A 27,029-nucleotide genomic window follows, 5' to 3' on the forward strand; every position below is an offset into this window, starting at 1 on the left:
GTGGATGTTTTAAAATTGCACTTCTACTCCTACGAAGTGGAACTATCAACATTCCTACTTTGCATATGGGGAAAATGAGGCACAGAGAGGGGAATGTACTTGCCCAAGGTCACACAGCAAGTGAATGGTGAGATGCGGGGGGAGGTGGTCCAACCCAAGAAGTTGGATTCTACAACTCACATTCTTTTTTATTTACACTCAAGATCTTAACTGATTGACAATAAGAGCAACCACTGGGGAGAATTTGTTTTTCCTGGTTTGGAAGGACAGTTAAAAACAATCCCCCCACCGCCCGCCTGTCCCCAGAACTAGGCAATAAAGTTACACACAGTTGCCCCAAGGGCTGCACGGGAGCCCACTGCTCACAGGCAGGAGTGAGGGGACCCACGGGGCTGGGGTATCGGGGGGAAGGGTCCCCATTTACTCCTTCCAGGCAGCATCCCTCACTGGAGATGCTGGGGAGGAGCCCCAGGCGGGAGATGTCAGTGGGCCAGTCCCAAGCCAGTGCTTAGGCCAGGTGGAGGCAGGAGGGAATTTCAGCTCCCAGGACAGGGCCTCTTACAGAGTGGTCCAAAGACGACCCGTAACCATGTCGCCAAGGATACAAGCTAAAGACGCAGATTCCTGGGCCCACCCCAGACCTACAGCAGCAGAGTCTCAGGGGGATGGGGCAGGAATCTGTATTTTAACAAAGGTGTCAGGTGAGTCTTACCTTCACTTATATGTCAGAACCACAAACATTTGGGGTGTGGGGAGAATCTGAGGGAGGTTAGGTAGTGCCAGGTCATAGATGGCCTTGAATGCTATACGACATTTGGGCTTTGCCCCGAGGGCCGTAGGGAGCCATGAAAGGTGTCTGAGTAGGGGAGGGCCTGGTTTATTTCTCTGGTGGCACAGTGAAGCCCGGTTGGAAAGAAAGAAGGCAGCAGGCACGGAGAACTGATATAGGACATGGGTGCAACAATTCATGTGAGAAATAACAGGACCTGAACCTGGACAGGGAAGTCTGGGGAGGGGGCAGAAAGTTATTAAGCAGATCATCTATGGAGCTGGAGAAGTTGTGGAAGGTCTTGTATGGAGGTCAGGGATCTGGGGGGGGGGTGCAAATGCCGTGATCATCCAATATCGGGCTCTCTTCCGGTTTAGATCCACCTATTGAATGTCACCAAACCAGAGAAGGCTTCCTGGAGGAGGTGATCCTACCCCCAGGCCTCAGTGAGGGGTGAATGCAGAGAGAAAAGAAAAGGGATTTAAGGAGAAATGGTCCAGTGTTCAAAGCTACTCCCTCCTGAGGGGCTTCCTGCATCCCAGGCATTAGAACTTCTCCACCAAGAGTTTCAGAGACCCCTCCTGTGTGTGCCTCTTCCATCAAGACTGGAGAAAGTTGATTAGTGTGGGCAGCAGCCAGGACTGGTGTTTCTAATTAACACGCAGGCAGGGAGAATGCCTCTTCTTCCAGAGTCTGTATTCAGCTGATTGAATATCAGGGTTGGGGCTAAACTATGAATCGTGTGTCAAAAAATAAAGCCGGCACTCTTTCTCTCGTTAAAGGAACAGCGTCCCTGTTTCCAGTCCTCTGCCGGGTTGAGGAATCTGATGGTGTGAGGCTTTGATCCCTGGAGCTGGGTGAGGGGACTGGGGGCTCCGGGCAGGGATGAGAAAGAAGGGGCACTTAGAGGGTGGGGGACACCAGGCTTGGATTGAAATGCCAGAGGAATGTGGAAGAGAACCCCAGGTGGGTTTGGGGAGCTACCGGTTCCGGAGGAGAAGGAAGAGAAACGGGCGATAAAAAGAGAAAGGCGGCTCGCGTGGCAGGGGAGAGAGAGAGGGGCGAGCAAACACAGGTTCATTAATCTGTAGTTCGTCTGCCTTTTCTGTTAGGAGGATGAACTTGATGAGTTAATTAAGTCGCAGTCTGTAAAACCAGTTTATTTGCATAGCAAACTCCTGGGCCAGTGTGCTGTGAGTTGAGTGTGTAGGAGCAGACAATTCGGGGGAAATTACAGCCTCATTAATATGCTAATCTGGTTGCAGGCCTGGAACGGAGTTTTGGGTTGGTGGTGCTCGGGGGTGGTGGGTGTTTTGTTGCTTAGCAACCCTTTTCTCCAGGTAACCCTTCTCTGGCTTGCCCTTGATATCCCCCAAAGGATTGCAATGTGGAAGAGGAGGTAAGCGGGGGAAAGCATTCTGTTGTCACAGAACAGTGAGCAAAATAAAAGGCAAACACACACACACACATTCACACACACATCCACATTATGCCGGTGTCTTTACAAACAGGCTTGGGGAGGGGGCAGGGAAGGCTGTGTGGGTGTAACAGACAGACAGCAACTTGCAAATGCAGTGTGTGGTCTGTGGAAATAAACACAGGGGTAACACCCCCCTACACACAAACACACACACATTTGTGTGTGCACACAAACACAATTGATAAATGCGTTTTGTTTAACAAATAAACTCACATAATGAGATTCTCAGTTTATGTAATAATACGTGTTCTATGTAATGCCCTCCCATCATACACATATGTACACATGCATGCACACACACATGCAGCCATATACTGTGTGCAGAATCTTTACCAACAACACAATAGGTACAAATGCACTAAACACAGTGTAATGTTCAGATTATGCCAATGATAAATAATAATCGACTGTAAAATCACACACACACACACACACACACACTTCACAGAGCTTGTATACATCGGCCCTGGTAGAGATGACAGGGAGGTGTGTGCCTGTGCGGACGCATGGAAATGTCCATGTGCCGAGTATGACGTCTACGCAAATAGACATTGAGCGTAATATACATGGTCATACACACCATGTATGACTAGGTATACCCCCACACACATGCACAGAGACATGACACACAGTCCCAGCCCTTTTCTCTCTCCCTTGTCACTTCTAATCTGAACAAAACCTGCCTTTTAAAAGCACTTTTTAAAAAATTTATTTATTTTATTTGTTTATTTTTGGCTATGTTGGGTCTTCGTTGCTGTGCGTGGGCTTTCTCTAGTTGTGGTGAGCAGGGGCTACTCTTCATTGCCGTGCATGGGCTTCTCATTGCGGTGTCTTCTCTTGTTGCAGTTGCAGAGCACAGGCTATGGGCACGTGGGCTTCAGTAGTTGTGGCACATGGGCTCAGTAGTTGTGGCTCTCGGCCTCTAGAGCGCAGGCTCAGTAGTTGTGGCGCACGGGCTTGGTTGCTCCGCAGCATGTGGGATCTTCCCTGACCAGGGCTCGAACCCATGTCCCCTGCATTGGCAGGCGGATTCTTAACCACTGCGCCACCAGGGAAGCCCTAAAGCCTGCTTCTGTATTGTACACCATTGCATCTCTGGATCCCAGGCTCAGTGACTACCTTTATCCCTGGTTTCCCCCTTCCATTGTCCCTTCCTCCTCCACCCAGCTGCAACATTATCTTCTTTGGCCCATGTGTATCTGATAGCTAGCATGCATGACATCCGGGCTCCCCAGAAAGAGCAAAATATGGGATCAAGGGTGTTAATGCCTCATCCTGCCATAAGGAAAAAAGTACCATGCCCAGATGGTTTTACAGGTGAGTTCTACAAATATTAGGAAGCAGATGCTTCTTGTATTATATGAGTTGTTCCAGAAAAAAAAAAAGAAAAAAGGAAAGCTGCCCAGTTCACAACCTTGACAGTAAGTCTGGATAAGCGTACCGGAAAAGAATCAACAGTAATCTGAGAAACACACTAAACCTAAATGGTATGGAGTGTATTTCTATCTCATTGGTAAAAACCAGAAAGTTGAGAACATCAACAGCTGGTGAGCATGTGGGAGAACGAAATCCCTGATGCATGCTGGTGGGCAGTTTGAGGAGTAGTTTTCCAGTATTTTATGATGTTTAATGTTTGCATACAACATACTGCAGAAATCCAATCCTTGGGTGTTAACCCCAGAGCACCAGTCACGCAGATATATAAGAACACCTGCGTGAGGCGGTTCATTGCAGCGTTGTTAGTGTTGGCAAACAGGCAAGCTGACTGTCCTTCACTAGGTGAATGGACAGAGGAAATGAGGTGCAGGAGGGTGTGGATGATTCTGCAGCGGCCAGAAAAGCAAAGCAGAGCTACACATAGCAATATGATGGCCATAGAATATTTTATATGAAAAAGTAAGAAACAGAGTAATATGTGTAAAGCCCTATCACTTATACAAATTAAAAAAATACCAAAGTCTCTCAACAGTTGAATGGATTAATACACTGTGGTACATTCATACAGTGGAGTACTACTCAGCAAGGAAAAGGAAATGAACTGCTGATTCAGGCCACAACACGGATGAATCTCAAAAGCATTACACTAAATGAAGGAGGCCAGACACAAAAGACTACATGCAGTAGGATGGTTCCATTTATATGAAAGTTGAGCACAGTCAAACCTAATCTACAGAGGCAGAAAGAAAGCTGGGGGCAGGGGTGGTAGAGTTGACTCCAAAGAGGTACAAGTGAACTTTTTCTGGGGTGGTGAAGTGTTCTATGTCTTGATTGTGGAGGTTACACGAGTACATACATTTATTAAAATTTATCAAACTAGATAATCAAAACAAGTACCTGAATTTACTGAATGTAAATTAGTCCCACCAACGTTTACTTAAAACAATATTTTATTGTAAATAATAAAATAAAAAGTAATACTTTAGAATTTTAATGACTATGTATATATTTGTATGTCTATCTTGGTGTCTCTATCTCTCTATGTGTCTATGTATGTATGTATCTATCTATCTATTGGACATACATAAGAGTAGGTGCCTGTAGCAGGGAGGAAAAAGAAATTGTGAATGGGGAATTGGGGTAGATTGGATCATTATTCTTGATCCTCACTGCCTTCTGTTATAGAATAATTCTCCACCTTGCTATCTTCAATATGGTAGAGTGAACTTCTCTGCCCCTTGACTTTGAATTTGGTCATGTGACTTCACCAACGAAATGTTAAAAGATGTGGCACAAACAATGGCTTTGAATGCACATTTGGGTTTGCCCTCTTCTCTTGCACGTCTATGATCTGCCATGATAAACTCACGCTCTAGGCACCTGCTGTCAACTCAGTCTGGGACCCATGGAGCAGACCTGTGCCCATCAGGAAGCCTGGAGCCAACCTGACCCAGCTGGGCTCAGCCTGGATCAGCTAAACCGCTGGATCAGTCAACCTGCAGACCCCCATGTATGAAAAAAAATTGTAAATTTGTTGTTGGAAGCCTCTGGGATTATGAGGTTGTTTGTTATGCAGCAGTATTGCTGTAGCAGGTGACTAATACAAGAATAAAAGAAAAAGAATAATAAAATAAAAAGCAAAGGAGAGCCTTGCATGAATAAATGGTGGCAACACACCCTATGAATTGAGAACGGTCAGCTTAATTGCAACACCTGAGGTTAAGAAGAATCCAACCCACACACTCACAAACTCCCTGTATATATCTGCAGGGCACCTTCACTTCCTGGCAAAGCAACCAGGCCCAGAATCTGTCTTTCCGCATCCTAAACTGGGGAAGTCCTACCTCCCTTCCTACATGCTGGATTGCCTAGTCTTAGAGTCTCCAGTGGTAGGGGAGGAATTTATTTACTTACATCTGTCTGATCTCCCCCAGAAGGCTCTGCACAGCTCCTCAAAACCACTCTCCTTCACACCCCGAGGGCCTTTGCCCAGGCTGTTCCTCTTGCCTGATTTGCAGTTTCCGTGGCTGTATCCTATTCCCCCTTAAGAATCAGATCAAATAGACACCTAGGAAATGTTTGTTATAGTAGATTTCCCCACGTGCTGTACACCGTGTAAAGTACTTCACAAATATCATCTCACTTTATCTTCCTAAGGACCTCATGAGATAGGTACTGTTGCTGTCCCCATTTTACAGATGGGAATCTGAGACCAGAGAGGTTAAGTAATTTGCCCTTGGTCATACAGCCAGCAGGCCATGGAAATCTATGAATCTGACCCCAAAGTCTAGGTTCAAAATTAAAGAACTTTGCTTCGAAATGTCTTTTAGGATTTTCCTCTTCCATTGGGTGTTTCTGTCCTAGCAAGATGGTGGCAGGAGTCAGGGAGACTGTTCCGTGACGAAAGCCTTAATGTGCTTGAACCTGAGAACATCGCCTTGGGGAAGGGCTTTGTACCTTAAGAAATTATAAATATTTCATTTTCCCCTCTTCCCTCCCGCCTTGTCAGTCCCGAGATGGAGTTATCGACAGGAGCCTGGGTGATGGACAGATTGGCGGGGTTCTGTATTGATGAGTTAATAGATTGTTGGCTATTTTTTTCATTCTCTGAAAAAAAAGAAGTCTTGACAGCTGTTTCCCCTGTTGCGGTGGTGGTGGGTGGGAGCAGCTGCAGAAGGTGGTGGAAAGCAAGGCCTGGATCAGGGTGGTGTCCATCAGACAATCATGTCACCTCGACCTTCAACTTTTATCCCAAATCCCACCAGCTTCCACCCTCTCCACTGCTGCCCCTGGTCCCAGCCTCCATCATCTCTTGGCCGGTCATCGCAGCATTCTTCTCACTGCCTCTTAGTCCATTCTACACCCAGCAGCCGGAGCTGTTTCAAAGCATAGGTCAGATCCCATCACTCCTTTGTCCCAAGCCCTCAGATCACCACCATCAAAGCTGAGTCCTTCCTGTGGCCTCCAGTATTCTTGTCCCCACCCCTTACCTCTGTTCTCTTCCTCACTCTGCTCTAGCCACAGCCTCCTTGCTGTTCCTCAAACTCCCTAAGGATGGTCCTGTCCTGGGGTGTTCACACCTGCTGTTCCCTTTTGCCTGGTTTGCTCTTCCTGCAGCTGCCCACCTGACTCTCACCCTCACCTCCTTCAGATCTCTGCTCAAATCACCCCCTGCACAGCCTTCCCTGACTGCTTTGCATAAATACCCCTGTTTCTCATCCAGTTTTATGTTTCTTCATGGCACTTATAACCTCCTGACATTATTCCTAAGTTATTTATTTGTTCATTGTTTCTCTCCCTAGAATGAAAGCTCCCTGAGGGCAGGGACTTTGAATGACGTGTTCATGGATATATTTGGAACAATGATGGCAGATTACAGCCTGTGGACAAAGGCAGCTTGCAGCCTGTTTTTGTAGATAAAGTTTTATTGGAACACAGTCACGCCCATTCATCTCTATACTGTCTGTGGCTGCTTTTGCTCTACAGCGGCAGAGTTGAGTAGTTGTAACAGAGACGGTGGGGTGTGTGAAGCCAAAATTAATTACTATCTGGTCCTTTACAGAAAAAGTTTGCTGATTCCTGACTTAGAACACAAACTGACACACAGTAGGTGTTGAAGATTTATTTGCAGAACTAATGAATATGAGACAATCTTTTTAAGGTTAAGTAACTGAGCGTTATAGCCATGTGCAATCCTTGCCTTGGGGAAATGAATCCCTCATATTATCTTCCTAAAGGACTTCCATGTCCTCCAGAACTTTCTTGGTTGCAAGTAACAGGAAATCCAATCTGATTAACTTGATCCAAAAAAAGGACATTTGTTAGCTCATGCACTGAGAAGTCGAAGGTAGACTCCTTCAGGCACAGTTGGATCCAGGGGCTCATCCTCCTAGGTTCAAGGTCACAGAGAGGGAGAGTCTCTACTTTTTCTGGGAGTGTGATCTTGGATAAGTTGATTACCTTTCAGAACCTCAGTTTTTTCTTCTGTGAAATGGGGGAATATAGTGTGTCTCCCTCATAAGGTAGCTGCAATGGTGAAGTGAGTCAAACCAATTATGGCAGGCTAAAGGAAAAAGATGTCCACGCTCTAATCCCTGCAAACCGTTAACTGATACGGCCAAAGGGACTTTGCAGATGTGATTTAGTTAACAGTTTTGAGATGGAGAGATTATCCTGGGTTATATGTGTGGGCCCAATGGAATCACCAAGGTCCTTATAAGACCGAGGCAGAAGGATCAGAGTCAGAGAAGGAGACGTGAGGATGGAAGTAGAGATCAGAGGGAGAGAGAGAGAGGAGAGAAGATGCTACACTGCTGACTTTCAAAAAGGAGGAGGGGCTACAAGCCAAGGAAAGCAGGTGGCATCTAGAAGCTGAAAGAAGTGAGGAGCGGATTCTCCCCTAGAGCTTCCAGAATGAAACCCCTTCCCTGTCAACACCTTGATTTTATTCACGAGACCCGTGTCACTCTTCTGACCTACAGAATTATAAGATAATAACTTTTGTGTTGCTTTAAGCCACGGGGTTGCGGTCCTTTATAGCAGCTCTAGGGAACTCATGCTCCAGGTAAAGCCCCTATCACAGTGCCTGGCACAGAGTAAGCCCTTGGGTAGATGGGAGTTGCTATTGTTATTGGTCAAATGTTAGCATTCTCCCCACCTTTACCATTAAGGCTCCTGTTGGATCAGCCCAGCTGTTTCAGACAACGCCCCCAGGGTAATTCCCAGTCCCTGAAACCCATCCCGGCAGATGCCAGGATTGGGGTGAGAGAGCCCCAAAGCCTCATCTAGGAGCCACAGCTGACCCGGATCTGCACGAGGTCTGAACGCTGCCTCCTGACTCCCCAGCCAGCGAGCTTTCCTTCCACCAAGCATCCCTGTCACTGCTCCCCCCTCCCTCCCACGCTGTCTCTTTTAATCCCCTCCCCACTAAGCTATTTTTAAACCACTCCCCTTCCCACTCCCTATTGATCGTCAGCCTGTTACTCCCTGAAAGCACTTTGTGGCAGGGGCCCAATAAATGAGTCAGATCTTTTGTCACCATCTGTCCCTTTGCTCATTGAGGTCAGCAGCAGGTGCCCAGGCTGGAGAAGGTATAATCTCTGGGTCCTCCAAGCAAAAGCTTTCAGGGGTTCCACTTCCTGATGGTGGAATGCATTCCCCCTTCAGTGTGCAGGAACCATCCTTCTGGCATTACAGCTGAAGGCTGGCGCCAGAAATGGCCCGTGAAGTCCTGTGTCCTCATGCTCATGGGCTGGGGGCAGCGGGGAGCTTCTGCTCAGAGGGCAGGTGTTTGAGCCTCCGCAGAGGAGGAGGCTGCTGGCAGGGGATGCCTGAAGGAGATGCAGTACATGTATTTATTTATTTAGAATTATAAATTTATTTATTTCACATTTACTCGTATGGCATTTACTTTGTACCAGGCACTATATTTTAAGTGCTCTCTATGTATTAACTTATTTAATCTTCACTGCAACATTGTGGGGTCAGTGCAGTTACAGTATCCTCTCCATTTTCACGTGGGGAAATGGAGGCACAGAAAGGTTAAGTAACTTTCCCAAGGTCACACAGCCAGTCAGGGGTGGAGCTGGAATTTGAACTCAGGCAGGATGTGCGTTTCATCACTACAATCTGTGCATCTCCATCAGTGGTAACAAAAGTTTTTCTTTTTTTTCTTGAGGTGTGACTCTCATTTCTAGTTCTCCTCCTGGCATCCTCCTCTTCCTTACTTATGATGACCCTGCCTCATCTGTCCTGGATGGGTTTCCATAAACCTCCAGTCTAGGGCCAGCTGCCGGGAACTTGCCTGGTGCTCCCCAACCTTCCCTATCATGGTCATTGTCATTTTACAACTTGCCACTGATGGGCTGATCTTCCCAGCGACCCCGGGAAGCAGGTGCTGTGATCATTACCCCCATGTCTCAAATGAGGAAACCAAGGTTCAGAGTGGTGACGCTATTGCTTGCGCAAGGTCATCCAGTTAGGAAGTGGCTGAGCCAGGACTTGAATGCTGGCATTCTGGCTCTGAAGCCGGGATCTGGGCTATGGTGTCCCTCATACTCCAGGATGGCCACTGTGTTAGCTGCCTAGGGCTGCCGTACCACAAAGTACCACAAACTGGGTGGTTTCGAAAAACAAAAATGTATCGTCTCACAGTTCTGGAGGCTGGCAGCCCCAAATCCAGGTGTTGGCAGGCTTCTGTTCCCTCTGAAACCTGTAGAGGAGAATCTTCCTTCTCTATTCCAGCTTCTGGTGGCTGCCGGCAATCTCTGGCATTCCCCAGCTTGTAGAAGCATCGCTGACGTCATCTGTGTTCACATGACATTCTTCTGCGTGGGTCTGTCTCTCTGTCCAAATTTCCAGTCATCCTGGATTAGGGGCCACCCTAATGACCTCATCTTAACTTGAATACCTCTGTAAAGATCCTATTTCCTAATAAGGTCACAGTCGGAGGTAAGGGTTAGGGCTTCCATATATCTTTTTGGGGGGGACATACTTCAATCTGTATCGGCGACATTGTCATGAGATGCTTGGGCGGGGGAGGAGGTTTGCTGAGCACCCTGTATCCCAGGATCTCTCCTTCCTAGGAAAGCGATCAATGGAGTCCTAACAACTGGGTTTTTGTACTCTTTTGTCTGACAGCTTATCTTTCATTGTGCTGTGTGCCCTGTGTTTTACATAGAGACTGTAAGCTCTGTGAGGGCAGGGCTTGTGTCCCCTTAATGCCTAGCACAGTGCCTGGCATTTAGCAGGCCCTCATAAACACTTGAATGAAGGAAGGAATAAGTGAATGAAGGGCCACCTCCCAACCCCAGCGAGCACAGAGTTCCAGTACTTCAGCTCTCCCAGGGCCAAAAGGTAAATTGACTTGTCAGGAGTCCTGAACCCGCAGCTGAGCTATTCACTTTTCAGCATCGTAGGGACCCCTACCCAGCTCTTAGTCCAGCAATGCTGAAACTATTAAACGTCATTATGAATTGGATTTTAATCTCCTGTAAATAGTCCTGCCATTCTAGTGTCATGGGAAGCAGTTAGGACTCCCTCTCTTCCTTCTTTCTTTCCTTCTTCCAGATACAGAGACTTTCTGATCTCCCCAACTGAGTTAGGGGTGGGGACTGATGCCCAAGGGAATTTACTAGTTCTGGCTAGGCATGTCCTCACCTACCCACCCACCCACCCATCTAGTCACTGGGAAGGAGCCCAGGGCAGGGGCTAGAGGGTCTTGTGAGGGTGAGGGTCTAATGGAAGGAGCTGGAGACACCCTTTGTGATGAAGATGAAGCTTCTAAATAAAGGGCTCTTAGGGATCCATGCCAGGGCTTTGGATGGGCACAATGTCCCCTGTAACACTCTGGGTGGGTGTGCGGTGTGTAGATCTCTCCAGCACTGCTGTGATGGCCTCAGACCAAGCCCCCATCACCTTGTCCCTTCCAACGGACCTCACCTTCCTCTCCTCCCCTCCAATCTCCTCTCCGCACAGCCACCAGGCACAGTTCCCACCCACAGAAGCCAAATGTTGGCAGAGGGGGAAACGGAGGCAGAGAGTAATTCCATATGTTAGAACAGAGTCCGGAATGCTTGGAGGAGTCAGGATAAATGGTACCATTTCCCTCTTCTAGTTCTCTTTTATCCAAGCTCCTCTCTGCAAAGGCCCCACCCCAGAAAGGGATTCCTTCCCCTGCTACCCCTGCTGATCAAGGAGGGGCAGGGGATTCTGCGGGGCTGGGGCTGAGAAACAGCAGATCGGGACCTTGAATGGTAGGGACTCTAATGTAGGGGAGTAGGCAAGCCCCTTGGCCATGAATTCAGGAGGTTCAATCTCAACCTTCCCTCTGATGAGCTGGTGACCTTGGTCTTTCCTCTCGCTGACACTGTTTCCCTGTCTGCCAATAGGGAGGCTGATCACACGCCCTGGAAGGTGGAGGTGGGGGAGTTACTGTTCAGCGCCCCCCTCCTTTCTCCCCACAGATATCCCTGCAAGAAAAAAGCAGGACCACTTTTTTTTTTAATTGCGATTTTATTTTATTTTTTTGGCTTGCAGGATCTTAGTTCCCAGACCAGGGATCGAACCCGTGTCCCCTGCAGTGGAAGCTCGGAGTCCTAACTACTGGACCGCCAGAGAAGTCCCCAAAAGTGGACCTTTAGAACCTGAATCTTGGAACACGTGTGTTGAGGGCTTTTGCTCATTCACTTACGTTATGTTTGTGGGATTCACCCATGTTGTGCTGCATAGCTGTGGGTTGTTTTTTTTCCCTCATTGTTGTGTAATATTCCATTGTATGAATGAGCCATATTTGATTTATCTATTCTACTGTTGATGGGTATTTGGGTAGTTTCTAGTGTTGGGCTATTCGTCTATCCTGGACCACCTTGTCTTCCTACCCACATGTCATCTCACCCCATCCCCCTATCTTCCCCAGAGACAGAGCTTGGCCAATTTGCCAATCAACAGTTATCATTGGCCAGAGCTGAGGAATGGTGCCCCCTTCAGGCGGGGCTGTGCTCTGCACTGGCTGTGGTCTCCTCCGCTGCCTGCTGATTCACACTCTCCAACCAGTCTCACTAATCTACTGGCATCTGAGATGGCAAGGGGTCTCTGATCCCTGGTGGGGGCAGCCAGTTGGAGGGAGCCATCCCCCAAGTCCCAGGCCCCTGGGTGTCCCCTAGGGTGCCCAGCTCAGAGCCCAGCCCGAGGAAGGCAGGTGCCCGTGGGGTCCATGGAGTTGGCTCACACGGACCCTCCCCAAGGCTTATCACTTCCAACGTGGGTGCCCAGGGAGGAGGAAGAGAGGGGAGTGGGTGGGTTGAAACAACAGAAAAGTGTGTGTGTTGGTGGCGGGGAGAAAGCAGAGCTCTGTAATTATAGAGGAAGAGGCAGTGCTAAAATGATAATGGGCGCGTTTTGACCCAGGCTAACCAGTCCCGGAGCTGTGAAGTAACTCTGAGACGCGTGATGGAGGGCAAGGGGCTGCTGCCCAGGCTGCAGCTGAAACAGCGCTTTCACAAACAAGACGTAAATTGGATGCAAACATCTAATTAACCTTCCCCCTCAGTTCCCTCTCCGCGGAGGGGGAGGCAGCCCTCCCAGGGCTCCCTGCCTTCCCTCAGGGGCTGGATTTGGGGGAAGAGGAGGGGAGGTGAGAGAGGGAGAGAGGAGGCCAAGCTTTTTTTTTTTTTTAACCAGCTCCCCTCCTGGCTGAGCTAAGCCTCCAGCAGGGTTGGTTTTCTCAGTGGCCTCAGGCTTGATCTGAGATCTGCATTCCTGTTTAATCGGCCCCAATCAGCAGGGCCAGGTATGTGGCCCTGTAATCAGGGAAAACGGAGAATTTGGTTTTTCTTTTCTGTCTTTGGTGGGGATGCGGTGCTGCAGAGCCTGCTTCCTGTGGGAATTCTCTAGGCTTTGAGTCCTCAGAACGCTGAGTATGGGAGTCATCTGATGTAGTAGCTGTAAGAGCGTGCATCTGGAGCTTCCCCAAACTCCACCCCGATAGCTGTGTGACCCTGGGCACCGTGACTCATCTGTCTGCACTTCATTCATTCACTCAACAAATATTTACTGAGCTCCCACTGTGAGCCAGGCTTTGCTCTAGGTGCTGGGAATACAGAGGTGAACAAAACAGATAAAAGACAAAAACCAAACCAAACCAAACCAAAAAAATTGTCTTCCTGGGGCTTTGAAGCGTGTGTGGGTGGTAGGCTGGAAGACAGGCAATGAAGGGTGAACCGGCATGTGTCTGAGAGCATGAACAGCCTGGGTTCCAGCCTTAGTTCTTCCACTTACTAGCTGTGTGACCCTGCCTACATCGTTCAGTCTCTCTGTGATCAGTTTCATTTCTTCTTCTTTAATTTGAAAATATTGACATATAGGAATCTTGAAAAAATAGTGCAAAACTTCTGTATAACCTTAAGTGTTAACATTTTCCTGCTCGCTCTCTCTGTCTCTGTCTCTGTCTCTATTTTTTTCTAAACCTTTTTGAGAGTGAGTTACAGACATGTAATTCACATACATACCTCTTTACCCCTAAGTGCTTCCGTGTCGGTTTCCTAAAAACAAAGATATTCACTTATATAACCACAGTACAACAGTCAAGATCAGGAAATAAACATTGATATAATATTATTATCTAATCGAGATCTTATTTAGAGCTCCCCACTTATCCTGATAACATCCTTCACAGCAAAAGAAATTCTGGGAGCATGCATTGCATTCAGTGTCATATCTTTTCAACTTCGTTTAATCTGGAATCAGTTCTTCAGTCTTTGGGTTTCAAGACATTGACGCTATTAAGACGTCAGATGTTAAGGTCCAGATGTAAGATCTGTAAGATGTCCCTCAACTTGAGTGTATCTGATGTTGCCTTATGGCCGATATTCTATAAGGTGATGCTGTGTTCTTCTTAGTACGTTGTATCAGGAGGCGCAAGATGCTGATTTGTTCCATTACTGGGGACGTTAACTTTGGTCACCTGCTTTGGGTGGTGTCTGCCGAGTTTTCCCACTGGAGACTTGCTATATTCCCTCTGTAATAAGAAAGAACATTGTGGGGAGATGCTTTAAGACGATGTGAATAGCTAGTTACTCTTCAGACTTTGGGTGATTGGTTTTAGCATTGTTTGGTGATTCTTGCCTGAATCAATTATGATGGTGATATTTCCCAACTGTAAAGAAGAGAATTCCTTAATCATTTATTTACTTACTATGCTCAGCATGGGCTCATGGACTCTTATGTTATTAAATGAGCAATAATCCTTTACTATTACTGTTTATTCGGATGCTCAAACGTCCTAGATTTGGCCAATGGGAGCCCTTCAAGCTGGCTCCTGTGCTCTTTGATGGGTCCCCCTCGTTCTTTGAACACTTCCTTACTGTCTTGCACAGGAAGGTATTTCAGACTCACTTTGTGCTTTCCCTGCCCCAGATCTGGAATTAGTCATTTGTCCAAGGGGCCCTGGTTCCTTTTAGTGGGGAATGGTATGTAGACGCCATGGTCGGGACTCCAGGTGTGCTCACTGCTACTGGGGTGCCACTGCATGTAGGCTCTTCCAGCACACCTAGCTGGGTGCCACAGTTTCTCCATCTGTTAAATAGGGAACAATCATCCTTACCTCCTAGCTCGTATGAGAATTAAATGAGCCAGTGCCTGAAATGTGCTTAGAACCATGCCTGGCCCATGGATAGGTATTAAATAAATAAGAAATACACATATTGTTTTAGATAGTGATAAATACTCCTGAGAAAACGCAACTGTGGAAGTGTTCCAATATTATTGATATATAGGATAATCAAGGAATGCCTCACTCAGAAGATGACATTTGAGTGCAGACCTGAGGAGGTGAAGGGAAGCAGGCAGGAGAAACAGCCAATGCAAAGGCCCTGAGACAGGGACATACCTGGCCTGAAAGTAGATGCCAGCTCCCCAGACTCCAGGAAAGCCAAATTTCTAAGCAGAGGCACCATTTTTTGAGACGGGAGGGTAGTCTGTGGGGGGATTTGAAACCTAGAACCTGGCATGGGAACCTCCAGGGACATAGTTATCATGGATCAAAGGCGCACTCTGTGCCTCAGACTGGGCTAAGCATTTCCCATGGATTATCTCACGTAGTCCCATAACACCCTTAGGAGCTAAGCAATATTATTACCCCATTTTACAGTCGAGAAGTTTGAGGCTTAGGCTGGATGATTAACTTGGCCAGGATGCAGCTAGTAAGCAGGGACAGAGCAGAATTGGAAGCCAGTTTATCTGACTCCAGACTTTGCCAGAAATGGCAAAGAGGTGTGAGCTGCTTTCCCATCTCTGCTCTGGTACTAAGACTACTGGCGACGTGGGCCTCAGTCTCCCCGTTTCCCCAAACGGCAGTACCTCATGCCCTGGGTAGTGCTGGCTGGACTCAAATGAAACTAGAAGGCGAGGTGTGCAGGGCGGGGGCAGCTCCTTCCCGGACTCAGCGTTGGGCTTCTCCGCATCGCTTCCCTGCGGCTGCCCCTCCCCCCACGGCCCTTCCGAAGGCGCCCCCCTTCCTCTTTTTCACCCCATCTTCCCCAGGGGCAGCCAGCCAGCAAAAAGAGTCCCTCGGCAGCAATGATGAAGATGGATGTGTGATTGATTCAGCCCCCCTTCCCTCTGCCCTTCTGGTAGAAAATTAAAAGACCATTTGTTAAGGGGCGAAAGTCCTCAGGTGCATCCTGAGGCCGGACAATTTGTCTCTGTGAAAAGGATGCTATTATGAGAGAGGCTGGATGCAGGCGGAGGGCGGGCCGGAGGGGCGGCTGGGGAGGGGGGAGGCCCTGAGGAGTGAAGGGGCTCGGGCAGGGGTGGGAGGAGGCCCAGACAATGCGGGGGGGGGGGGGAAATAATAAATACATCGGAGCGTGCCAGCCGCGGGGCTCCTGGCTAGAGAAGCGTGGGGGGAGGGGGCCTGCTCGGGGCTGGGCGGACTCATGTGCTCGGGCCTCCGAAGCCAATTCCTTTTTCATGACCCTTGTCCGGTACCAGAAGGGTGTCACCCGGGAGCTCTGCCTCCCTCCATTAAGGAGGGTTTGTAAATGACCCTCTTTAAGGAGCGAGTTTCTCTTTATAGACCCCGGTGCGGAGAGGGGAAGGAGGAGGAGGGCCCTGAGTGACCCCCCCCTCCCGCCCTCTTGGGGGTCATTAAGTGATTAGAAGGAAGGGGCCAGTTCTCCAGCCGCCATTCAGGTGAGGGGATGCATTTATCACGAGCGCTGTTATTTATTGTTTTTTTAAAAGGTTGCATTAGGCTCCCCCTGCTGTCTCCTGGCTCCCTTTGTGTGGTCACCTTCCTTCTGGGGCTGCCTCCCTGAGGATCCCCAAGGCAAGGTTCCCTACCACCCACCCTGAGCCCGCACCCCATCCTCTCTCAGTGTCGCTGTCCACCCCACAACATGCCTGCCCTACGCCTCTCTCGATGGCCCCCTGCCCTCCTGGAGGCCACTCGCTGCCCTCCGTCAGCCCCATGTGCAGGATAAGAGGCAACATCACGATGAGGACCTTGCCGCACCAGCCTGGCCCCGGCCCCCTCTCTCGACACAGGATATCTGTCAACTTCTTCATCCTCTCCACCAGCACTGGAATTTTTTTTTTTTTGCGGTACGCGGGCCTCTCACTGTTGTGGCCTCTCCCGTTGCGGAGCACAGGCTCCGGACGCGCAGGCTCAGCAGCCATGGCTCACGGGCCCAGCCGCTCCACGGCATCGGCATCGGCAGACGGACTCCCAACCACTGCGCCACCAGGGAAGCCCAAGCATTGGAATTTTTTGAGGGCAGCAGCTACATGGCTCTATCTCAGATGCCCAGCACAGTGCCTGGCACAGAGTAGACTCCCAGGGAAAGTGTGCTTGCAAGTGCCCCACAGGAGATCTCACTTGCCTCCTCTGGGAATCGGAAAACATTTGTCCCATTGGACAGATGGGAAAACTGAGGCTCAGGATTGCTACAGAGTTGTGTAGACTATGGGGGCAGAGGTGGGACTTGAAGCTGGCTCTTGGCACTCATGAGAGGGAAAAAGACATTTGAAGGAAAGGAGGTCTGTCCAGCCCTCTGATTCTAGAAAACTCTTTGCTTTTGGAAGAAGAAATCTGCAGCCAGCCAGGGCCAGAGGAACTAACTTCTCCATTTTCTCATCCGTGATCGTTGAAACATACTAACTTGAAAGTTTCTCTCCTCTGGTTAAAACCCAGCTCCCCGCATGGCCCACAGGACTGGCTGTCTGACGGCTGTGGCCCTACAGATCTTACTTCCTGTCACTCTCCCTTCTTTCTGTTCCTCCAAGTGGCAAGCTCTTTCAGTTCCTGGGCCTTTGCTCAGGCTGACCTCCTTGGCTGGAAAGCTCTTCTCACTCTCTTTGTCCAACCTGTGCTTCCCAGCTTTGCATATTAGAATCCCCTGGTCAAGTTTCTAAAGCTCACCAGCCCTTGAACCCCACACCAGACCAACTGAATCAGATTCTCTGGGGTGGCACCTGGGTGTGGGTCATTTTAAAATCGCTGTAGGTGATTCTGAAGCTGTGGGAGGGTTGAGAAGCTCTGAGCCAGCCAGTTCCTACTCCCGTGTCTGATCTGCGCCCCCAAAGCCAGCCCAGGTCACCTTGCATTGTCTCCCGGCCTGTTCAGACTCCTCTCTTCATTTCTTTGTAACCACACTCTTATTTGCACGAGTATTTGATTTACACGTGCGTGCCTGCGGCATTCGCCTATGAAAGGGCAGGGACTCGTCTGTTCGGTTAGAAGCTGTATCCTCGGTGCCCGGCACACCGCGTAGTAGGTGCTCATCAAGGTTTTGGTGAATGAAGGAGTAAACCCTGAAATAATGCACGACCTTGAAACAAGACCTTGGAACGGAATCAAAAAGGGGCTTTTATGTGCTTCACTGATGCGCCCTTTCGCTGCTCAGGGGCTGAGGCATGGGTGGGGTGATGAGATGTCCAAATACTACCTTGCTTCGAAGCCTTTTCCAAGTGTCCCTCCTGACCTCCCCCACCTCGCCTCCTTGCACCCCTCTGCTCCGTGCAGCTCCCTTGCCTTCCCATCCCTCTGGCCTGTTCCTGTCATCATTCGCACCCCCAGGCCTCTGCCCCCGCCACTCCCATCTCTGGGGTGCCCTCTCCAGTTCTCTCTGCCAGGGGGTGGGGCTGGGGGCCAACCCCCAGGGCCAAGAAAAGAACCTTCTATACAGTAGGCATTCAATGCCTTTCTGCTGCATAAACCAATAGGAGTTGGATTCGAATCTTGAAGGAAAGAACGGGTGAGGTGTGTACAGTGTGAAAAAGCATTTTCGATCTTGTCATGTAATTTTATAACGTTATTTTATATTTGGAAAGCAAAGGAGAAAAACGTAAGCAGCATAGTGGAAAAATGAAAATCACTGGCACTGGAGTCGGCTGCATGAGTTCAAATCCCAGTTCTTCTTCCATCTATGTGCTGTGTTACTACAGGCAAGGAATCTCTCTGTGCCCCAGGCTTCTCATCATAAAACTGTGGTCTCTGCCTTACGGGGTTATTATGATTATACAATAGTACAGATATTATATATAATATTAAGTAATGGTACTTGTATACTATATACAATACATTGCAATTATTATATGATCATTGTTCAATGAATGGTTATAAAGCCCTTGGAATGGTGCCTGGCACGTATGAGTACTCAGTAACTATTATCTGCATTTTAAAAATCATTTGTAACGTAAACTAATGCTCAGTGGCATCTTCGGAGCTTCCAGGGAGGACTCCTGCCTTTTATGACTCGGAGATCCTCACACCTGGGTGGGGCATCCTGGTGTCGGGGGAGATGGGGACTCGATCCTGATTCCTCCTTTAGTTTTATCAAAAGGGGTATGGCTGAAAGAAGGGCTTCATCACAGCCCCTCATTGAGAATCTGGACTCCATCACACCCCAGGCTGCTCCCCCGACCTCCTGGCCAGCTTGGGTGGGGGTGTGGGGAGGAGGGTGAACAAGGGGCTGATGAAGGGTCCACCCGTCCTCAGAGAAAATAAGAAGATTCAGGACCAAGGAGAGAGCTTTGCACAAAGCTAAATGTATTCAGTACAAAGCATCATCTCTTATTCTGTCCTTCCTACTTTTTTGTGGTGTCAGAATGTCCTTTCTATTATAGTTATGATGATCAGAGCCAGTAGGGTTTTTTTTGGGGGGGGGAACATTTTCAGTCTTGGTGAGATGAAGGGTTGACAATTTTATAATGGTCCCCCATTTTTTTTGGGGGGGAAGAATTTACTAACCTGTAAAATCCATGTGAATCAATGATAACATGACTCATTTATTCAACTTAGTCCATCACAACATCACAGTGATCTTATAAACACAGAAATCACATCATGTCATTAACCTGCCTAAAGCTTTCCTATCTCCTTTAAACTAAAACCCAATTTGTGACCCTGATTGTGACCCTCCATAACCTTGGCCTTTGTCTAACTCTTGTCTTTCCCTGGCTCTGACTGCTCCACCCTCTATTCATCAAAGGCACCAAGTACATCCTACCTCAGGGCCTTTGTGCTTGCTGTTTGCCCTTCTGCCTGGGATGCTTCATGATTCCTCCTTTCACTTTATTCAGGTCTCAGCTTCAACATGTCCTCACGGAGGATTCTGCTAACCGCTCTGTAGAAAGTAGTCCATTCTCCTGATATGAGCTCCTGCCCACATCACCCTGTTTGTTTCCTTCCAACAGTTAGAATTATCTGAATTCACCAAATGCATTTGTTTACTTGCTTACTGTCTGTATCCCACGAAAATGTCAGCTGCCTGTCTTGTTCACCATGTTTTGTTGGGTTTCTGAGCACCCAGAGCTGATAGCACGGGGTTGGGGATGTAATAGGTGCTCAAGACATTGTTTATTGATTGATTCCTGCCGGGAGACATGATTGGAAAGTCCCAGGTTGGCTTAGCCAAGGGTCCCTCTTCTGAAACTACTCCAGAGGGGAGGCAGAAAGGAACAGGGTGGTGTGTTCAACCCAAATGAGCCCCTCCGCTCAATGCATTGTCAGACATAGATGGGCACTTCCTCAGTGCCAGCCTCTGGGCGGGCACCAGGGTATCCTTGTGAACAAGACAAGTGGCCAGTTGGAGCAGGATGGAGGGCTGGGCAAGTTGGTCTTAAGCTCCTTTGCTCTCAGATCCATTCCCCGCCCCCCGCCCCCCTGCTCGATTCTGTTCCACAGGGGAGTTGATGCCTCTGGGCTCCTGGCCAGCTGGCTTTGGCCAGTGGGAGGCACCGTCAAGGGATTGGAGGGCAGGAGGAAGGGAGAAGCCAGGCTATTTCTCTGTCTCTCTCTCTTCTCTGACAGCAGTTGCATCTCCTCTGTGGCTCCAGCTCCTTCTGGAAAGCCTCTGGCTGTGGCTTTAGTTTCTTCTGAGGATCCCCACTGCCCGGGCTCTGATGCTACCACCCTCTTCTTCTGTCCTTCCTGATTAGGACGGAGGCAACTTCCTGCTCTCACTCATCTCCGGTATGTCCTCACTGTCTCCCATGGGCTCTCAACACCCTCCTCACCAGAGTAACCGATTCCCTGTATCATCCCCTCTGCTGTGAACACTTCTGACATCCTTGCTGGACCCTGACGGATACTCAAGGGGGCTATGGGAGTCCCAGGGAGGGACATCTCCCATAGCTGGTGGGACTTGAAGCAGCTTCACAGATGAACTTATACCTAAGTTGAGGGCTGCTGAACCTTTGCTGTCAAGGTTTCCTATTTAGATCTTTCCTGGGCTTGGTCCTGTCACAACACTTAGCGATCCCTTCTGTCAGCATTCCTCAACCTTGACACTGTGGATCCTTCTTTGTTTGGGGGGTGTCCTGTGCAGTGTGGGATGTTTAGCAGAATCTCTGGTCTCCACCCACTAGATATGCCAGCATCCCCCAGCCCCTAGCTGTAACAACCTCAAATGTCTCCAGACATTGCCAGATGTCCCCTGCAGCCAGATTGCCCTGGTTGAGACTCCCTTCCTGATGTCTACGAAAAACATCTAGCCCACTGCGTCTCCATCCTGGCTATGCCCAAGAGTCACCCAAAAAAGGGCAACTTTAAACATACTGATGGCCAAGTCCCACCCCAAAGTGACTGAATCAGAATATCTGGAGAGGAAACCTGGGCCCTGGGGTGTCTTGAAATTTCCAAGGTGATTCGGATCCTTGGTCAAGGTTGAGAGCCACTGGGCTCACCCAGCGAGATGGCACTTCTCCCTCGATTATTTCCTGATTCACAGAGAAGGAAACCGAGGCTCAGACAGTCCAAGTGTTGCCATGCAAGTCTCCCACCAGGTGACGGGAGCAGCACAGACCAGCCATTGCCGAAAGGCTCTTGTTAAACCAAATATCAGATCTGAAGAAAAAAATCCACGCCCTCTAAGCAGACGCATAAACTCACACCAAACAAAACAGCAACCTCTGCTTGGCAAGTGGTGCCGGCCCTTTCTTAATACAGATGACGAAGACCCCCAGGGGTGTTTTCTTCCCCTCGGCAAGGTCTCCATTTCCCAAACCCATTTCATGCTCCGGAACAGCATCTGTGTCCTGCTTTCTCTCCTGGGACGATCGCAGAGTGCCAATGGATGGGAGGTGTTGCCAGCCCACACATCTGTGATGGTGACGACGTGGGGATGGCCGCAGGTCCCACCTCCTCCGGTCCTGTCATCAGCCGGCCAGACACCTCTGGGCGGGGAGTCACGCTCAGCCCTTCCTCCCAGCGGGCTGAAGCCAGGGCTTCTCAGTGGAGCTGGATGTTTCCCAGCTGAGGTCAAATGTTATTGTTTCTTTATGTTCAGCATTTTCATTTTCTCAGGGCACAGAAGTTCTGTCCCGTGAACCTAAATCCGTTAATAGGGTTATTTTTGCTTCTTTCCATGGTTTCTCATCGCTCACTTCTTCTGAAAGTCTTCCTGAGCCATGTTAGGTCTTGCCAGCAAACTCTGGCCCCTGGGCCAGCCACCTGTTTTAGTAAATAAAGTTTTATTGGCACACAGCCACGCCCACTTGTTTACATACTGCATAGGACTGCTTTTGAGCCACAACAGTAGAGTTGAGGACTGTACTTGCAACAGAGACTGTATGGCCCACAAAGCCTTAAATTATGATTTGTTCCTTTACAGGAAAGCTTTACAGACCCTGTTTTAAGATGGTGACTTGGGGTGCAGAGAAGATTGTCTCCCAGGAATCCTGACTATTGGTCCCAATTCCACCAGCTCACTGAGAGCCTGGGCAAGTCATGCTAACTCCCCGAGCCTCAGTTTGCCTGTTTGTGAATGAAGATGATTTATTCTTCTTAGCTTCATCTCCAAATTGTATCCCAAATCAAACATTTCTCTCCATCCCTGCTGCCACTGCCCTGGTCTGGGCGATGGTCTTCCCTTACTTGTACTAGAGTCTCAGCCGTCTCATTGGCCTCCCGGCTCCCACTCCTGGTCCCACACACACTGCTGGAGGGATTTTTGTAAATTATCAGTCAGACCACATCACTCCCAGCTCAGACCCTCCACATCCTACCTTCCTCCCATGGCTCTCAAGGCCTCGCTAGTTGACACCCCGCTGCCTCCCTACCCTTGTCTCCTACCACGCCCCGGCTCACTATGTGCCAGCCATCCTGGTCCCTGAGCTGTCACTCAAACTCACGAGCTCACTCTTACCCCAGGACCTTCGTACTTGCTGTTCTCTCTACCTGGATGGCTCTTCCTCCATCCACATGACTTGTACCCTCCTTTCATGCAGATCTCTGCTCACATGTTGCCTGCCTCCTTACAAAGACCTTTCCCAATCACCTTCTAAAGTACTTACATTATTTAGTTATTTGTTTATTGCCTGTCTCCCCCAACTAGATTGTAAACCCCATGAGGGCAGGGACTACGTCTGTCTAGGAAGGTCGTCATCAAATCCTCAGGTTGGAGAATGGTGCCTAAGTCTGTATGTGCTCAAGAAATACTTGTGGGGGGCTTCCCTGGTGGTGCAGTTGTTGAGAATCCACCTGCCAATGCAGGGGACACGAGTTCGAGCCCTGGTCCGGGAAGATCCCACATTCTGCGGAGCAACTAAACCCCGTGCGCTACAACTACTGAACCTGTGCTCTAGAGCCTGCGAGCCACAACTACTGAGCCCTCGTGCCACAACGACTGAGCCTGTGCCTAGAGCCCATGCTCCGCAACAAGAGAGGCCACCGCAGCAAGAAGCCTGCCCACCGCAACAGAGTAGCCCCCGCTCGTGGCAACTAGAGAAATTCTGTGCGCAGCAGCAAAGACCCAACACAGCCAAAAATAAATAAATAAATTAAAAAAAGAAATACTTGTGGAAATGAGTAAATGAATAAATGAATACTTATCTTGCAAATGTTGTTTAGATAAAACATGTAAAATATTTAGCACCCTCCCTGGCACATAGCAGATATTCACTGGACGGTAACTCTTATTAGTAGTAATAGTTGTCAGGGAGTCAGAAATTTTGTCCAGCCCGCTGCTGCAGCTCCTTGGTGGCCCCCTTCCCTCCCCTCTCCTCATTTACAGACCGAGCAGGCCCGGAGGATTTTTAGGTCCTCCTTTGCTTTCCTCTCTCTCTTCGGATCTCTGCTTCCCAGAGGCACTGCATGGAGGGTCTCCCAGCCCTGCTCCACTCCTTCCCTCTCCCTCCTCTCCCCATCAGGTGTTTTGCTCTTCTTGGGTCCTAATTGAGATGACACATTCCAGGGACAGGACTTGCAGCCAGCTCTGACAGCCTCCCCTGCCAGGGGCAGGAGGAAGAAAACAAAACCCCAGCAATGTGCAGAGCGAACCCCTTTCTGGCCAGTAGCAAGGGAACATCCCGCCTGGCCCACTTGGTCCACTACACGGTGGTGGGGACCCAGGCTGGCTGGAGGCACCAGTGTCCCGGCCAAGAAGCACCTGACGTCCCTTTGCTGCCGCACAGCCACTGCGCCAAGCGAAGGGGGCAGTATTCTGCTAAATGGAGACCAGGTGGTCCCTCAGGCAATTAGAGCCCCCTGAGCTGGCGGTGGGCATTGATGTGTAGGAGGGCCTGCTTCCCTTTCTCTCTTCCCCGCCTTTATTTGTTAGCGTTGGATTAGAAAGGCTTGTGTAAAACCCAGCCCTTGTTTCCACTCCCCACAGGCTGGGAAAGCCCTGGCATTTGCAGACGCCATCCCTCAGGAGCTGGAGGCAGCCCCTACACCTGAGCAGCTCATCCGTAAAATGGGGGACTAGCTTCCCTGGCGGTCCAGTGGCTAAGACTCCATGCCTCCAGTGCAGGGGGCACGGGTTCGGTCCCTGGTTGGGGAAGTTCCGCATGCCATGTGGCAAAAAAAAAAAAAAAGGCGGGGGGGACTCATTCACGCCTTTCGCAGCAGTCATGAACACATTTTGTAAAGGTTACTTCTTATATGTGAGTATTTGAGTCACGTATGTAACAAAGATCTGGGGGAGGGTAGGACATTCTGTGGGGATGGAACAGTAGTCGCAGAGGTGAATACATGCCTGACGTAGCAACGCTCACGGGGAGTTTGAGGTTGGGGGATGTGGCCCAAACCCACGGATCTTATGGGGCATTTAGGAAGAGATGAAGGATTAAGGAGGATGGAAACTTTCCTAAGAATCAAGGGGGATGTGCTTTGATGGCTCACTCAGTAGGGTGTTGGCCTAGGAGCGGGACCTACAGAGAATTTGACACCCACTTCCTGCCTCCGCAGTCTAGTTGAGGAAGGCCGGGCTAACAGGACACAGAGATTTTAGAGTGAACCAGGTTCCTGCATTCCAGTCCCAGCCCTGCCACTAGGCAGCTGTGCAACCTCCAGCAAGTTACTTAACCTTTCTGAGCTTTCTTTTCTCACCTATAAATTGGAGATGGTGAGGCTGTTGTGAAGATTCACTCACAGGTAGCATTCGGAGGAGCTTAGTACAATGCACGGTACGTCACGAGCGCCCAGTTAACTTTGATGTTATAACATAAATAACAGTAACCATGACGCCTCCCTTCTCATTTGCCAGCCTTTGAGTATTATTTTCAGATTGCAAAGCACTTTTCAAGTACATGCTCCCATCTAGAACACAAACGAGCTCACCTTCTATTCCCCGGAATCCTACAGCCAGAACTGGGAGGCAATTTGGTGTCACCTGATGGAGGTGACCTTGAATCAAGCCAGAGGTTGGATTAGATTGGACAGGTAGGGGGCAGGGAGGGTATTCTAGGTGAGAGGAACCATGTGAGCACGGACGCAGTGGTGGGAAAGTCACTGCATGTGACAGCAGGAGATAGGTCCATTTGGGGTGGACGGCCCTTGCTAGGGGAAACTTAAAATGAGTTCTGTGTTCTAATCCTGTGTGCCAGATTCTCCCCTCTCACGGTGTCCTTCCTAGACAACCCCTCAGCTCTCAGCATCTCCTTGAATATATTTGAACCTCCTGGCAGCTAGCTTACTGCCCAACATCCTTCTCTATCTCCCTCTTTCCTCCCTCCCTCCCTCCCTCCCTTCCTTCCTTCCTTCCTTCCTTCCTTCCATTCATGTATCTATTCTTCTATACACCCATCATCTTTTTAAAAAATTAATCATCCATCCAAATATCTATCCATCTGTTCATCAATCCATCCATCAACCCATCCTCTTTCCTTCCTCTCTCCCTCCCTTCCTTTTTTCTTCTTTCCTTTCTTCCTCTTCCTTTCATAAATCCTCTACCAGTTTTTGTAATCTCCCCTTCTTTCCTTTCCCCTATCCTTCAGCCTTTCCATTCATTTATCCATCCATCCATCCATGTATCCATCCAATCAATTCATTTCAATCAACCATTCATTTATTTATTCCTTCAACAAACATTCAACTATCTACATGCCAGGCTTAGAGGGAGAGCTCAAAGATGAGTTCGACAAGGCACATAGTAGGTGCTCAATAAAGATTTGTTACTGGATTTCCTATGAGAGTTTCACAGCCCCTGTTGAACCTTACCGATCTCAAGTAGATCTCCTGAGGGAATCCAGTGGTAAAGGGCATGATTCCCCCACAAGGCGCTTGGATGGAGGAGTGGGGAGATGAGGGAGGTAAGAAAGAGAACATAGAAATCAGTGCTGGATCTCTCTCCATTTACCCTCCTGCCTCATGGCTTCCCTTCTGTCCCATAAATCCTGGAGCATCAAGTTACCAACTCTCATTTCCTCCTCGCGATCCTATTGGAGCCTTAACCAGTCAGTGGCCCCGAAAGCACCTTCTTCTTTCAACACGAACTGGTTAAAGGCGATGTGCACTGCTCTTGATTTCAGTGGCCACTGGTTCAATGGGTAGAAAAGGACAGCAGGAAACACCACATCCGTGGCTTTTGTTTGATTTTTAAAAACCAAGATGGAAGCCTACAGGAAGTGGGGTTCTGCCTAAGTCACACCCTAGTTAGTCCTTGGTCGAATATTCAGATCCCACCAACCTGTTTGGGAAAACCATTGCTTCTCAGCTTCAGCAGCAAGCTAGTCTCAGTCATCCCAAAACCCAGAGGTACCAACTGACCAGAAGCCAGCGCTGGAATATCCCCAGAATGGCATGGTCCACAGGGTGCGATGTGACTCCTGGGGCTCCAGGAGAGGGTTTTTACTGCCGTGTGTGCAGGACACTATCTGACGCTGAATCTCATGGTGAGAAAGTGATTCCCTTTTCCATCCTTTCAATTCCATCAAGGTGGAAGTCTCAGCTAGGTACTGCTTTGTCTGTAACACTGCCCAGCACTAGCTAATCTCCATTTTTTTTTTTTTTTTTTTTTTGCGGTACGCCGGCCTCTTACTGTTGTGGCCTCTCCCGTTGTGGAGCAGAGGCTCCAGACGCGCAGGCTCAGCGGCCATGGCTCACGGGCCCAGCCCCTCCGCGGC

The 27,029-nt window shown here is 49.2% G+C and overlaps 1 long non-coding RNA gene across 1 annotated transcript in view; it reads left to right on the forward strand.

Annotated features, from left to right (window-relative positions):
* Positions 1-23,387, forward strand: part of LOC137204175 (uncharacterized) — a 47,791-nt gene extending 24,404 nt beyond the window's left edge. Inside the window, exons 2-3 of the long non-coding RNA XR_010933450.1 lie at positions 20,497-20,658; positions 22,298-23,387. This is a non-coding gene — a long non-coding RNA (uncharacterized lncRNA). The remainder of the gene's footprint in view (positions 1-20,496; positions 20,659-22,297) is intronic.
* Positions 23,388-27,029: the final 3,642 nt, after the last annotated feature.

Source organism: Pseudorca crassidens, chromosome 12, assembly GCF_039906515.1.
Source record: "Pseudorca crassidens isolate mPseCra1 chromosome 12, mPseCra1.hap1, whole genome shotgun sequence".
Taxonomy (NCBI): domain Eukaryota; kingdom Metazoa; phylum Chordata; class Mammalia; order Artiodactyla; family Delphinidae; genus Pseudorca; species Pseudorca crassidens.